At 46.5% G+C, this 10,956-nt stretch overlaps 1 long non-coding RNA gene across 2 annotated transcripts; it reads left to right on the plus strand.

Annotated features, from left to right (window-relative positions):
* The first annotated feature begins 3,550 nt into the window (after positions 1–3,550).
* LOC141198755 (uncharacterized) lies at positions 3,551–10,335 on the plus strand. Of its 2 annotated transcripts, none has more exons than XR_012270549.1 (3): positions 3,551–3,610; positions 8,776–8,931; positions 9,030–10,335. It is a non-coding gene; the product is annotated as an uncharacterized lncRNA (long non-coding RNA). The 2 variants fall into 2 exon arrangements; XR_012270550.1 differs by having other exon boundaries at positions 3,555–3,597.
* The last annotated feature ends 621 nt before the right edge of the window (positions 10,336–10,956 follow it).

Below are 10,956 nucleotides of genomic sequence, written 5' to 3' on the forward strand. Positions count from 1 at the left end.
CTGCTATCTGCAGTGTGGTGAATACATTGGTGGAAGACGGAGCCGCTGGCTCCTACTTCCACAGATCAGCTTTTGCGACTGACACAGCCAACATGATGACATCATGACATCACATCTGCTGTGTGGAGAGTCAGTGCACCGGAGAAAAGAACAGACCGCGGGGGAACGAGAGCGAGGTGAGTATGTCTTCTTTTTTTTTTTTCGTATGTGCATGGAATGTGTGCCTGTATATAGGGGGCTATGTGAGGACTCATACTGTATATAGGAGGCTATGTGAGGGCTCATATAGTATATAGGAGGCTATGTGAGGGCTCATATAGTATATAGGAGGCTATGTGAGGGCTCATATAGTATATAGGAGACTATGTGAGGGCTCATATAGTATATTGGAGGCTATGTGAGGGCTCATATAGTATATAGAAGGCTATGTGAGGGCTCATATAGTATATAGGAGGCTATGTGAGGACTCGTACTGTATATAGGAGGCTATGTGAGGGCTCATATAGTATATAGGAGGCTATGTGAGGGCTCATATAGTATATAGGAGGCTATGTGAGGGCTCATATAGTATATAGGAGGCTATGTGAGGGCTCATATAGTATATTGGAGGCTATGTGAGGGCTCATATAGTATATAGAAGGCTATGTGAGGGCTCATATAGTATATAGGAGGCTATGTGAGGGCTCACATTGTATATTGGAGGTTATGTGAGGCCTCACACTGTATATAAGAGGTTATGTGGGGCCTTACACTGTATATAGAAGGCTATGAGGGAATCATACTGTATATAGGAGGCTATTTGAGGGCTCATATTGTATATAGAGAGACTATGTGGGGGCTCACACTGTATATAGGAAGCTATGCGGATCTCATAATGTATATAAGAGGCCACGTGGGGTCTGACAATATATAGAGAGGCTATGTGAGGACTCACATTGTATAAAGGAGGCTATGTGGGACTCATACTGTACATAGGAGGCTATGTGGCGGCTAATAATATGTATACAGTAGAAGGCTATGTGGGGGCTCATACTGTATAAAGGAGGCTATGAGGACTCATACTGTACATAGGGGGCTCATACTATATATAGGAGGCTATATGCGGGCTCATAATGTACAAAGGAGGCTATGTGGCGGCTCATAATATGTATAGGAGGCTATGTGGGTCTCATACGGTATATAGGGGGCTATGTGGTGGCTAATACTGTATATAGGATGGAATATGAGGGCTCACACTGTATATAAGGGCTATGTGGTAGCTTACACTGTATATAGGGGCTATGTGGGGTGCATACTGTATGTAGGAATAATGTCTGTAATCTGCTGTGGAATTAATAGCACTATATACTGTACTTTTCAGATTATAGTACGCACTTTTCTCCTCCAAAAATTTTTGGGAAAATGGGGGTACGTCTTACAATCTGAATGTAGTTTACCGGGGCATTTGGGAGCGGCATTTTAGGGTCGCTGCTGCAGGAAGCTGGTGACGGCAGGAATGAGGCGATGCTGTGGGCCCCAGGCTGGGAAGGTGGGTGTCTGGATGTGCGACGGGCTCTGTGCTTTCACAAAATGTCGGAGGAGCCCCCGCACTTTCCATGGTTTTCAATGCGGTGAACTTGGAGAAAAAAGGCCACCAGAGGCGGCGCATGTGCGGATTGAGATCGTGACACCGAGATCTTGTCTCCCGAGGTCTCAACCTAAACATGTGCCGCCTCCGGTGGCCATTTTCCCTAAGTCTACAGCATTGAAAACCACGGGAAGTACAGGGGATCAGCCGGCATTTTGTGAAAGCACGGAGCCCGGCTCATCGTCGAACATCCCCCTCCCAGCCTGGGGTCCACAGCATCACCCCACTCCTGCCGCTGCCAGCTTCCTGGAGCAGCGACTCTGCTCCACCACAGCAGCCCCCTTCCCTGGGTAATCTACCGTAAAAGCAGACTATAAGAAGCACCACCATTTTATTAAAAACATTTTTTTCCTATTTTTCTCACCAAAATTTGGGGTGCGTCTTATGATACGGTGCATTTTATAATCTGCAAAATATGGTTAGTAAAATAAATAAATAAATAGGGAGCTGTGTGGGGGCTCATACTGTATAGAGGGGGCTATGTGTGTGCTCATATGGTATATAGGGGGGCTGTGTGTGGGCTCATACTGTATACAGGGGGCTGTGTGTGCTCATATGGTATATAGGGGGGCTGTGTGGGGGCTCATACTGTATACAGGGGGCTGTGTGTGTGCTCATATGGTATATAGGGGGGCTGTGTGGGGGCTCATACTGTATACAGGGGGCTGTGTGTGTGCTCATATGGTATATAGGGGGGCTGTGTGTGGGCTCATACTGTATACAGGGGGCTATGTGTGTGCTCATATGGTATATAGGGGGGCTGTGTGGGGGCTCATACTGTATACAGGGGGCTGTGTGTGTGCTCATATGGTATATAGGGGGGCTGTGTGTGGGCTCATACTGTATACAGGGGGCTATGTGTGTGCTCATATGGTATATAGAGGGGCTGTGTGGGGGCTCATACTGTATACAGGGGGCTGTGTGTGTGCTCATATGGTATATAGGGGAGCTGTGTGGGGGCTCATACTGTATACAGGGGGCTGTGTGTGTGCTCATATGGTATATAGGGGGCTGTGTGTGGGCTCATACTGTATACAGGGGGCTGTGTGTGTGCTCATATGGTATATAGGGGGGCTGTGTGGGGCTCATACTGTATACAGGGGGCTGTGTGTGTGCTCATATGGTATATAGGGGGGCTGTGTGGGGCTCATACTGTATACAGGGGGCTGTGTGTGTGCTCATATGGTATATAGGGGGGCTGTGTGTGGGCTCATACGGTATATAGGGGGATGTTGGCATACTTAATTCTGCTCAATATTAAGTGATATAAATATTATTTTATATTAATTGTAGTTAATATTAATATTGAGCAGAACTAATTTCAGCCTTTCAGCCTATTGGTTCAGGCCCCCACAACAGTTACGTTCTCTCATGTGGCCCCTCTGGAAAATGAATTGCCCACCCCTGATATATACCATCATTTATTATCCAGTATATAGCATCTGATGTCTGTATAACAGTATGTCCTATATCCCATCACATATTCTCCTGTATACTGGATGTCATATACTGTGCACAGACATCAGATGGTGCAGAGGAGAAGAAGTGACTGGTGTAATATCTAATGGCTGTACTCAAGGTGTAATGTGCACTAGTTACATATTAGCCTGTAGGTGGTATAATATATATACTATAGGCCCAGATATCCCATATTATATACAGGATAATAGGAGGCGGGTATAATATCCAGAGCTAACAAGCCTCCCCTATTCCCTGGGCCTGTCCCGATTTGAGGGCTCAGTCCCGGCCCGGCTCAGCTCTTCTCCCGGCAGGGGCGCTGCTGGGCACTGGGCTTTTCCTCCAGACACGCAGGCTTTCCATGCTGTGTGTGACCCCTTGTAGCTCCGCCTCCCGCTCTCTGCTCCTCCCCGGCATCAGGGCAGAGGAATTCTACTGGGCAGAGACCGCACAGCATGAGGAGGTGAGGGGTCAGGGGGCGGGGCCAAGTCTGCGGAGGACATGACAACAAGGTGAGGTCCTGAGGTGAGGGGGAGACCCGCAGCCTCTCCCATCTGTGGCTGCTGTTATTACAGGATGGGAGGGGGCTCATGCAATGTCACCAGCAGCTCTGCAGTCGGGACTAGGGGGGATGGGAAGGGGATTTAGGGACACTGCAGGGCTGACAGCTCTCCTGCGTACAGCCCATACTCTGCTGCTGATTGCAAACACCAGGCCCCACCACTGCCACTGGAGACATGATGGAGAAGAAGGGACTATATACATGTCATGTTGTGCCCGCTGTGTGTATGATGTGTGTGTGATGGTTGTGCCCGCTGTGTGTATGATGTCTGTGTGATGGTTGTGCCTGCTGTGTGTATGATGTCTGTGTGATGGTTGTGCCCGCTGTGTGTATGATGTCTGTGTGATGGTTGTGCCCGCTGTGTGTATGATGTCTGTGTGATGGTTGTGCCCGCTGTGTGTATGATGTCTGTGTGATGGTTGTGCCCGCTGTGTGTATGATGTCTGTGTGATGGTTGTGCCCGCTGTGTGTATGATGTCTGTGTGATGGTTGTGCCCGCTGTGTGTATGATGTCTGTCTGATGGTTGTGCCCGCTTTGTGTATGATGTCTGTCTGATGGTTGTGCCCGCTGTGTGTATGATGTCTGTCTGATGGTTGTGCCCGCTGTGTGTATGATGTCCGTGTGATGGTTGTGCCCGCTGTGTGTATGATGTCTGTGTGATGGTTGTGCCCGCTGTGTGTGTGATGGTTGTGCCCGCTGTGTGTATGATGTCTGTGTGATGGTTGTGCCCGCTGTGTGTATGATGTCTGTGTGATGGTTGTGCCCGCTGTGTGTATGATGTCCGTGTGATGGTTGTGCCCGCTGTGTGTATGATGTCCGTGTGATGGTTGTGCCCGCTGTGTGTATGATGTCCGTGTGATGGTTGTGCCCGCTGTGTGTTTGATGTCTGTGTGATGGTTGTGCCCGCAGTGTGTTTGATGTCTGTGTGATGGTTGTGCCCGCAGTGTGTATGATGTCTGTGTGATGGTTGTGCCCGCTGTGTGTATGATGTCCGTGTGATGGTTGTGCCCGCTGTGTGTATGATGTCTGTGTGATGGTTGTGCCCGCTGTGTGTGTGATGGTTGTGCCCGCTGTGTGTATGATGTCTGTGTGATGGTTGTGCCCGCTGTGTGTGTGATGGTTGTGCCCGCTGTGTGTATGATGTCTGTGTGATGGTTGTGCCCGCAGTGTGTATGATGTCTGTGTGATGGTTGTGCCCGCTGTGTGTATGATGTCTGTGTGATGGTTGTGCCCGCTGTGTGTATGATGTCTGTGTGATGGTTGTGCCCGCTGTGTGTATGATGTCTGTGTGATGGTTGTGCCCGCTGTGTGTATGATGTCCGTGTGATGGTTGTGCCCGCTGTGTGTATGATGTCTGTGTGATGGTTGTGCCCGCTGTGTGTATGATGTCTGTGTGATGGTTGTGCCCGCTGTGTGTATGATGTCCGTGTGATTTTTAACATAGCTCTTTGAAATAGGCAGGGGTGGGAGATTAATTTTCCCAAGGGGCCACGTGAGAGACCGTGACTGTTGTGGAGCCTGAACCAATAGGTTCAAATTAATTCAGCTCAATATTAATATTAACTTATTAATGATATATTTTTTGTATATTTATATTATCACTTAATATTGAGCAGATTTAAGTATGCTGACATCCCCCTATATACAGTATGAGCCCCCACAAAACCCCGTACATACAGTATTAGCACACACCACCCCTACCTACGGTATGAGCCCTCGCATAGCCCCCAATATACAGTAAGAGCCACCACAAGAAAGCCAGATGTCGTATAATGAATCTACATAAAGATGAGAAAGTTCTGGCGGCTCCGACTGTGAATGAGGGAACAAAAAATAATCCTCAGGTCCCAACAAGAGATGAGCAGGACTCACAGATGAGGCCGCACTGCCCGGAAGATAAGAGACTCATGGCCTCCAGTCCAGCCGCCAGGTAGCACTGACCTGGACGCCCGACTGGAGGCCCCGGAATCCATCTGCTCATCTCTAGTCCCAGCTGCCCTGGATACAGTGGACAGTCCTGGATTTGGGTCTGGGCCTTGCAGTCTCGGCCGTCTGCTGAATTTCCCTCACTACCAGCGCCCCTCTGACAACTCCTCCTGCCGGGCGAGAAAGATAATGGTAAATGGGCGTGGATTGGAGTGTGACCAGGGGCGAGGCCAAAATTTGCCGCGCATAGCATCTTTCTGTCCCCCTTTCTGTTCTTCAAGAGTTGAGAGGTATGAATATGTGATGTCTGTATCCCAGTATATCGCTTACCATCACATATTATGCTGTATACTGGATGTGATGGACTTTGATACTGGCATCCAATGTTATACAGAGGATAATATGTCACTGGTGTAATATCTGATGTCTGTGCTCATAGTGTGGTATATAACTGTCACATGCTATTCTGTATGTAATATCTGATGTATGTAGTCATAATATATCTTATTCCAGTACAGATGAGCGAATTGATTCGCAGGACACTGGTCAAACAGTCCCGTCAGTAGTCTGTGGCCACCAGACCAGAGTCCCGCGAGCCTCCTCCTGCCTGCCGGCATCTCTGACTCCTCTTTTGATTATAGTCTTTGCATGATGTCATCTTTTTGGCGTGACACATACATGACATTGTGCCTGGCTACAAATCAAAGGCAGAGAAAGAGAATGGTGTCAGGTAGGAGGCTGTCAGGGCTCCTATCCAGCAGCCACTGAATATTCATCTGACCATTGGATCAGGGTCCTGCAAATGAAGTTGCTCATCTCTATATATCAGTCATATATTCTCCTATGTATATTGTATTGTATGTGGCATAATATGTTCACTGTGTGCACAGACATCAGATGGGACACACATGATAATTAGTGACTCGTACATCATATACTATAATGTGGAGTTGACTTTTACATTGATGACTTGCTCGATCAAGTATGTAGGAAATAATACACAAAATAATAATTCCTAGGTATCTATCTGGCAGACCTGTGCTTATGTGTGGCCACCTTTAGGCTGTGTGCCCACTATGCGTTTTTTAAGCGTTTCTGCAACGGCAATTCCGCTGCAGAAACGCTTAAAAAACGCTTGGTAGAAGGTCTGCTATGTTCCCCAATGATAATCCGCATCTGCTGTGCACATACTGCGGAAATTTCCGCTGCGGATTATCAATGCGGAAAAATCCGCCGCACTACCAATTATTTTGTGTAATCGCAGTGTTTTCGCCGCCATTGACTTGCATTGAATTGCATAATATCCGCATGACTACATGTGCACATGCGGATATTTAGCGATTCAATGTGCGGATGGTACCCGGATTTGGAGAAGAAGAGACTCTCCTCCAGACCCGGGTACCATAGTACCTGTAAAAAAAAAAGAATTAAAATAAAAAATATACATTATATTTACCTTCTGATGGTCCCCGGTCTCCATAGCGATGCGTCCTGGCTTCCTGGCAGCTCATGATGGTCTAAAAGGACCTGCCATGACGTCATTTAGTCATGTGACAGGTCACGCGACCGCTGACGTCGGCGGTCGCTTGACCTTTCACATGACTAAATGACGTCATGGCAGGTCCTTTTACACAACCGCGAGACATCGGGAAGACCGGACGCATCGGATAAGGAGACCAGGGGCCGTCAGAAGGTAAGTATAATATTTATTTTTTACCATTCTTTTACGGTCACACTATATAAATCCATACCGGTTGCATGGATTTATATAGTGTGACCAAGTTGTCAAGCACTTTCCAAGTGATGCTAAAATCGCTTGCAAAGCGCTTGACAACCCGCATGCGGAAATGCATGTGAAGAGCGCTTCACTTCTGCTTGTCCCTGGCAGGAAAACTCATAGAATCCGCATGCGTTTTTTCTGCCAGGGAGATGCAGAAACGCTCTGGAAAAATTCTCAGCATTTCTGCATTGTGGGCACTTAGCCTTACTCTGTTTAGGAGTGTAGAAAAGCACAGCGTACCTTGGATTACTTGCATTACACCTCTAACAACCTAAATGCGTTTTGTAGTGGTCAGACATTGTACATATTATGCTTATGTATTACCAGTTTTAAATGCTCACCTGAACTGGACCAAGTGCTGTCATTTTTCTCCACGGGCAGCACTTAGACAATACGTTTGTGTGAATATAGCCTATGAAGCAGCTGGTAATAAACATGTTGAAGGGGTTTTCTGCGAACAAAAGTATATTTTAATCAATAGATCTTGGAATAATAATAACTCCCACAATTGGATGTGTTTAAATAAAATGTCCCTGTGCTGAGATAATGTTATAAATGTGCCCCTGCTGTGTACTGTGTAATGGCTGTGTCTGACTGTGCAGGAACATGGTCTGATCATACCACAGCTACTGGGCAGGGGGGAAGCAAAAGAGTATATAGCATCGATTAAATCACTGCACACTCTAGTTTCAAGATGCAAACGATGGGTCAAAACGTTCATTTACTGTTGCATTATTCCCTGCACCTTAAATGTGTCTTATTGCATGTCTTCAAATAGACTTTAGTTTGCGTCATGAAACTAGAATGTGCGGTGATTTAATCTCCGCCGATTCTGGGGATTCCACATCCCGTGTACCTGCACCTTGACCTACAGACTGTGTGCACTCTAATCATCTATATATAAAGAGAGTATATATACATTACAGCAGGGGATCACAGCTGAGTCTTTCTTTGAGCTAAAATATTGTTTAAAAACAGGCATTGAAATGTTTTACTCACAAAAAGAATCCTCTGTGATCCCCTGCTATCCTGCCTGTATCCTCTTTTTCTCCCCCCTGCCCAGGAGATGTGGTATGATCAGACCATGTTCCTGCACGGTCAGACACAGCCATTACACAGTACACAGCAGGGGCACATTTATAAGATTATCTCAGCACAGGAACATTATTATATCACATCCAATTGTGGAAATTATTATTACTCCAAGACCTATTGATTAAAATATACTATTGTTTGTGGGAAAACGACCTTTAAGGATGGGCCGCTACTCATGGACCACTGCTGTGTGCTTGCCCCCAGGCTAAAATTTGCCAGCCAGCCCCTGCTAGCAGTGGTATTAGAATACACACTATACATGTTATTACATACAGCATCCTTTACCTATAAAAATTGTATATAATCTCTTCCACTTTTCTTTCCAGTGGGTGTAGTGACAAGATTATGGAGCAGTTGTCGGGACCAGTGCCGCCGCGAGCGACAACAGGGTAGGAAGAGTGGTGATGTGGCTCTTAAAAAGAAAGGCCATACCTATATTATGACCGGCTCCAGTTTTTGACCCTAGTCCTAGATTTTCACCCGTAAGTGGCTATCTTTTTCAGTTTTATTTGTTGTAATGGTTTGATTATTATTTTGCATATTAAAAATGCTTTTTTCTCTGTCATCCCTGACCTTACAGATCTGACTGGACCTAAAAGGGAAATACCTGTAGCCCGGAGGTGCTGGAAGCCAGAGAGGAATCTGAAATGGAGGCCGGAGCTGGGGGCCAGAAAGAAGAAGAGCCTGCGGAGAGCACCAGTACACCACAGCCCCTCGACACCTCCCCTCATGCACCAATAAGCCAGCATTGCTACCGCCCCCCCATCACTGGCGTACGTGACATGGGAATACCTGTGAGTGATGATGATGAGAGTTTTTGTCTAAGCCTGGCCCGTTATTTCAGGCACGTTCCCTTTTTATTGAGGCTGCAGACCAGGGCTACCCTCCAAATTGTTTTGTCTGCCGCTGCGCCACCAAATTCACCGATGGCCATCTTTTAATTCCTTGAAAGGTGGCAACTTTCTGAGGACAACCAAACCCGGTCATTAGACCCCCCAAGAAGGGCACTCAGCAGACCCACCATCACGGCAGCCACCACCTCCAGTGCCAGCATCACGGCAATCACCACCACCTCCAGTACCAGCATCACAGCAGCCATCACCACCACCTCCAGTCACAGCATCACAGCAACCACCACCAACTACAGTGGCACCATCACGGCAGCCACCTTCAGTGCCAGCATCTTGGCAGCCACCTCCATTACCAGCATCACGGCAGCCAACAACCCCCTCACCAGCATGTCTCTTGCCCCAATCACCCTTGTTTTGTTGGCATGATGGCCAAAACACAGAAGACAAGGACAGACAAAGATCTGAGATACAGGATTTGTGTGCTGAGATGCCGCCATAGTCACTGAAAGGTGTTGCATAGATGCGTATTATATGGACGCTATATGGATGGCATAAGCATGGTCCGTTTGCTGTGCTTTTTTCTTCTCGCACACATTGACTTGCATTGGCGAGTCTCGTCTGATATATGCAGCCACTTGCAGCATGCTGTGATATTTTTTTCTCAGTTAGATCCGAGCTGGAAAAAAAAAATCACAGATGAACACATAATCATTCAATAACAAGAGTCAGAGTGCAATCCAATTTTTTTTTATCAGATTGCACTCGTGTGATTTAAACGCAGATGAGTATGAGCCCTTAGACTCAGCCAAAAGATTGTAGACATAGAGTATATCTTATTGCTCTAATAGGCATCTAGTCATTCAACAGAGGCCATTAACTATATATTCTACATGCAGGGCTTGTGAATTGTCCATTATTAAAATAAACAGTATATAAAAAGCAGTGCAGGAGGCAGCAGTGAAGGACGTGACAAATATTAATAACAATATGTAAAATAATCACAGGCTGCAATTACCCACCATATTTTTTCTTAAACCATGAAATCAACTTTTTCTTGCGGTTGTAAATTTGAAATGACAGTGATAGCTATTATGACATCACAAGGCACATGACATCATAGACATCACAATTGGAATAGAATGTATAAATTTCTACACTGCTGCCATCTTGTGTCACTATAACCTGACAGCTGGAAGAGGACGAGTCCAGGTAAGTAGCTCTTTACTTTTAAGCTTTGGTATACTTATAGTGTATCCACCGGATTTATCATGGATTGCCGGGAACACTCTGTAATAAGACATTTTCAGGACAACCCCTTGTCTAAATGAGAAATTGCTGACGATCAGTTGATATTAGGTGGGTGGGGGAGGTCAAGTTGGGACATCTTTATGGGGCTCCATTTTTGGGTAGTTTTGCCATTTATGTGGACAAATTATTTTATTATCATTCTCTGTTCTCAGATCTTTGGTTCCTATTGAATTAGGGGCTGACATTGGAGTTGTAGTTTAACCCCTTTAAAGCTCAAGACGTACTAATATGTATCTGCGCCATGGGACTTAAGAGCCTGATACGTATTAGTACGTCTTTGCGATCGTGCCCGCACACAGACTGTGTGGGCGCGATCGCCGCCGGGTGTCAGCCGATTGTCGCAGCTGA

The sequence above is a fragment of the Phyllobates terribilis genome, unplaced genomic scaffold, assembly GCF_046119375.1.
Source record: "Phyllobates terribilis strain yellow unplaced genomic scaffold, ASM4611937v1 Scaffold_103__1_contigs__length_5881359, whole genome shotgun sequence".
NCBI lineage: Eukaryota > Metazoa > Chordata > Amphibia > Anura > Dendrobatidae > Phyllobates > Phyllobates terribilis.